The sequence below is a fragment of the Mus caroli genome, chromosome 12 (assembly GCF_900094665.2).
Source record: "Mus caroli chromosome 12, CAROLI_EIJ_v1.1, whole genome shotgun sequence".
Classification (NCBI taxonomy): Eukaryota; Metazoa; Chordata; class Mammalia; order Rodentia; family Muridae; genus Mus; species Mus caroli.
In genome coordinates, this window is record NC_034581.1 from 28,498,783 (window position 1) to 28,503,976 (window position 5,194).

Here is a 5,194-nt window from a genome sequence, read left to right on the forward strand (position 1 = left end):
ACTCAGAAATCCGCCTGCCTCTGCCTCCCGAGTGCTGGGATTAAAGGCGTGCGCCACCACGCCCGGCTTCCCGTCTGTTTCAAAAAGTTATTTATAACCATCTTGCAACTTCCCTGTAGCATGTAGTTTTTGCTACTTGCCTTAAGCTCTAGGAACGGGCCGTGCTACCCCACCCCAACCCTGCCCAAGAATATTGAATCTGCGGATAAACAATATAGAGACACACATTGCTCAATTTTAACCTGCCTTATTGGCTCAATTGCTGGGCACTTCTAATCTACTTCAGCTAGTGTGCCCCTTCTAATACCCTTAGCTCAGCATCCTAAATCTGCCCTCAGCTTCAGTTGCTCAGTTACCTTTAGTCTCAGCTCAACACCCTACCTTTCCACCTAGAGAAGCAGCCTATGGCTACTCTGCAAGAGATCTCACATGGCTGGTTACCTTTTTTCCCTCCAAAGAATGATGAAAACACTCCTCTCCTTTCCCTGTGGTCTCCAAGCTGGCCTGCAGAGACTCGGAAGTCCCGCCTATTCTGCCCAGCTCATTGGCCGTTAGTATCTTTATTGACAGATCAAGAACAAATTGGGGACCAGAACCTTAGCATCAGAACCACCCCCTACACCCTCCCTTTGTTCCCAGAGTTTCTATGACCACCTATGTGGTTATCTTGTCTCGGTCACTTGCATTGTTCTGCTCCTGTAAACCCCTGACAATTTTCCACCGTTTGGAAACCTCCTACCCGGGAACTGTAAAAGCCTTGTCTTCCTCACATTCAATGCTGACCTCTCAAAGGACACCTTAGAGGGAGGCAGCCCCGATGTATGAATAAAAAGAAGCTTGCTTTAATTTAGCCAAGAGGACTTGGGTCTGCCTTCTTTCTCCTCCCATGTTTTTCATTTGGACTGCTTACCTCTCTTCATGTCTCTACCCTCAGGGTGGATGTAAACTTTTGTGTGCTCAGAATCACTTCAGTACAGCATTTTTTTTTTTTTAATCCACATGCTGGGTTGAAACTTCCCTGTGTCTGAGACACAATCTTGAAAGAACACAGTATCAAGTGCTCGGACTCCAAATGTTGAAGTAGCAAGACATCAAAATTCCACAAGTAAAACTCTGAAAAAAATTTTTAATAATTTTCAAAAATACATTTATTTATATTTTAAATAAGGAATTTATTTGAGGAACATGAAAACATGATGGAGGGACTCCACTGCTATACAGGGATGTGGTGTTTTAAAGAAGAATGGCCCCTATAAGCTCATATATTTAAATGCTTAGTCATCAGAGAGTGGCACAACTTGAGAAGGACTAGAAGATGTGGCTTTATTGGTGTAGGTGGGGTCTTCTTGGAGGAAGTGTGTCACTGGAGGTGGGCTTTGGGGTTTCAAATGCTCAAGCCAGGCCCGGTGTTGCTCTCTTCCTGCTGCCTACAGATCAGGGCGTAGACCTCTCAAGCTATCTCTCCAACACCATGTCTGTCTGCATGCTGCTGTGCTTCCAACCATGATGGTAAAGGACTAAGCCTCTGAAACCGAAAGCAAGCCCTGGGCTTATTCTTCACAGCAATATGACAATGACCAAGACAAAACATGAGGACCTAAGTTTGGATCCCCAATACCCATATAAAAACACAGGTATCACAGCATGTGCATGTAATCTCTGGGCCGGTGCCTCAGTATCTTCATCAGGTAGCTCCCAACCACCTGTAACTCCAGAGAATCTGATACCATATTCTGAGCTCTGCAGGCCCCTGCCCATGTGCACATACCCCCTCAGGCGGCTTGAATGAGAATGGCCTCCACAGGCACATGTGTAGTGGCTTGTGTTTTCATGCTAATTACCAATAACCAGTTTGCAGTGTCCCATACATTGGACTAAAGAAAGCCTGTCCCCAATTGGTTTTCATCTGGTCAATAAAGTTACCAGCGGCCAATGATTGGGCAGGGAGACAGAGGTGGGACTTTTAGGATTCCCAGGAAAGGATGGAGGAAGGAGGAAGAGGGAATTCCGCCATGATGAGGACATAGGGAGATAGATCTTGCCGGAAAGGTGCAGGAGGGAGAGAAAGAGGCCCCAGGGAGAGAGATGTGGGTGTAGGGGGAAAGCAGCCCCAAAAGGGCTGCCCAGCAGGGTCCAAAGCTGCAAAGATAAAATACAGATTTAGTAAGTATTAACCCAGAATATTGGAGGGAAGTGTGTGTTAGCCACGTGGAGTTAAGGAGTGGGCCATCCATTGAGCTGCTTAGGGCATATTAAAAATAAGACTGCACGTGTGCATGCATGTGCGTGTGTATGTGTGTGTGTGTGTATCTTTAATTTGTGAATCAGAGCATTGGGAGGTAGCAAGAAGCACGAGCTGCTGGTGGGGAGTTCAGAGCAGATTAACACACATGTAGTTCAACAATTGGTCACCAGTTGGTATAACTGTTGGGGAAGATTTAGGGGGTATATCCTTGTTGGAAGCTGTAGAGGAAGCATGTCACAGGGGGTGAGGTCCTGAAGTTTCAAAATGCTTGAGCAGTTCCCTGCGCTCTCTCTCTTTCTCTCTGCCTCATGGTGTGGATCACAATGTGAGCTCTCAGTGTTCCTTTGAAGCATCATGGACTCTAGCCCTCTGAAAGTATAAGCCAAGTTAAACATTTTCTTTTATAAGCTGCCTCAGTCGTGGTGTTTCATCACGGCAATAGAAGAGTAACTAAAGCATCCCACATTGAGACACATAAAATAAGTCTTGCTGAGTGTCATGGTGCACACCTTTAATTCCAATACTTGGGAGGTAGAGTTTGGCCAATCTCTGTAGCTGCCGAGTAGAAGCATTCAGGTGTACTAAAGGCAGTTGCTTTGATATAACATTATGCACAAACAAAGCTAACTCATACAGAAGTAGGTCGGATAATGAAATGGGTAGGCACAGACCCCAGGTTTGCAGAATCTTATTCTGGTGACTGAACAGCAGCATGGCTGTGTGCTCTCGGATGCTCTCTTGCACCTATTTACCTTTGAACTGGCCAGGAACTTTACTGGATTCTTTTGGCCAAAGCATCTTTAATTCATGAGTGCCATCAAGCCAGAAGGGATGTTAGTAGACAAACAGTAGAGTGGTTGGAGTAGAGGCCTCCATCACCCCTGGGTGGTCTGGGTGAGCATAACCCAAAAATTCAGCCTTGTAGCGCTCCTGTGTCACCTTTTATGCTTGGTAGGGGAGGTGGGTTGGGGAGTGGGGGCTGTCGGGTTTTAGTACTTGGGATTTTGGTTCTTTTGTGATTGTAATCTTCAGGATTCTAAACTCGATGGACTTTTATCTTTAGATACTTCAGGGGTGTGGCATTTGGATTGTGTTTGGGGACAGTGATTGCTTTAATGGTGCACAAATGAAGCAGACTAGGCCTCATAACTTCAAACTACTCCAGCCATTGCCACAAGGTCAGGGTGATAGTCAATGGCAATCCAAGGCCTTGAAAGTCTTGGGCCACCAGGTAAGTTCTTTTTTTCTTAAAATTGCAGGAACCCACGGTGAATCAAACTCAAGCTGCTTGCGGTGGTTCCACAACACTGGAGAGGGCCTACTTGAGAACAGGGCTCCTTCTCAGAGAACCTTGTACCAAAAACAAACAAACAAACAAACAAACAAACAAACCAGAGAAATGCAGACTCCTGACTGTGCAAGTTAATGCTTGGATCAAACCATGCCTGAAGTCCTCTGCCCAGGATAATCTTCCTCTGGTAAGTAGTCTACAGAACGGAATTGTGACCCTCCCTGCCCGAGGGAATTATAAGCCAATGTAGGTCCTTTTTGAGGGCAAAGGGGGCAGAGACAACAGTGGGAGGGGGGAATGATGGGAGGGGCAGTTCAGTAAAATGACGACACCAGGACCAGCTACAGGGAGGCCGATCAACTTTACTTGGGATAATTAAGGGCTTATATAATTTGGGGGATGGGAGTCAGAATATCCAGGATGGGCAAAGGTCATTGGCTGAAGGCCTACAGTACCAAAATGCTTCATTAGCGTGGGGAAGCGTTTCAGGAATGTCAGGTGCTAGCTGAACGGGTTCTCATCCAGAGACATGAAGTTGAACCTATAGTCTAACGAAGCTACATGACATTTGAAAACAGAGGTGTAGGCGGTCCTCCATATTGTGCCAAGTCCAGAAGGCTATCCAGACGGTGGGGAGACTTCAACCTTAATTAGCAAGGCAATACAAAACAGAAGAGAAGAAGCACGCCACCCCCCCCCCCCCCGAGATGCAGACTGAGTGTTGGCTTGTGTGTCTGTGCAGGAGGAAGATAAAAGAGCAAGAATGTTCAAGGCCAGCCCTAAGATGGCCTGAGGGCTTCCATGAGAGCTATTCTAAGAATACTGTTTGTTTGTATATGGAATTTCAAAGGGAAACTTTTGTTCCTAATAAAAGCCAAACCAACAATTCTGTGGGTCTTATTGACAAAATACTTATGTTCATCCAGAGACTGGGATCCTCCTAGTCTCTGAATCTCTGTCCTTTCTTGCCGATATTTACACTCCCAAGGATGCAGTCATTTAAGGGTGCTTCACACACACTTCTTTATCCTTTCTCGAGAGTGTCAGTCAGTTCATGTGTTCAACAAAAGTCAGATTCAGTAGCTGTTTATTGAACAAGTAGTGCTATGACCTTGCTTGCAACACTTAGGAAGTCTTCTGCTCCCAGGGGAGAAAGCTCCTTATATTTTTACTGGATATGATTATCGCAAAGGCCAGAGGGCAAGTTGGTAGCAGAGCCAGAAACTCAACCTCTAGCAGACACAGTTTTCTCCTACAGAGCCCAAGTTAAGACACGGAGGGACTTGGTTTGAAACTTATTTGGGAACTTGAGCAGATCAGTCAATTTTCCCACAGTCTTCTTTTATACAGATATAATGTTAATGGTCTTCCTTCCAGGCCTGTGTGGGTTAAGATAAATGAGTTGATAGACACAGTAGCACAAGTTAATTTAGGATGTTTCTTTCTCCTTTTTCAGGAAATACCTGATCCAATTAACCACAATGCTTTCACATAAAAGAGGCCTATGCTCCACATTAGCCCTCTCCCAGTACAGTTATGTATGTGTGTGTATATAAACAAATACTATTTTTTTCAGTGTTGGGGATAGAACCCAGGTTCTCAGCCATGCCAGGCCTGAGCTAAATCCCCAGCTCCAAGCACTGGTTTGTGGGCTTGTG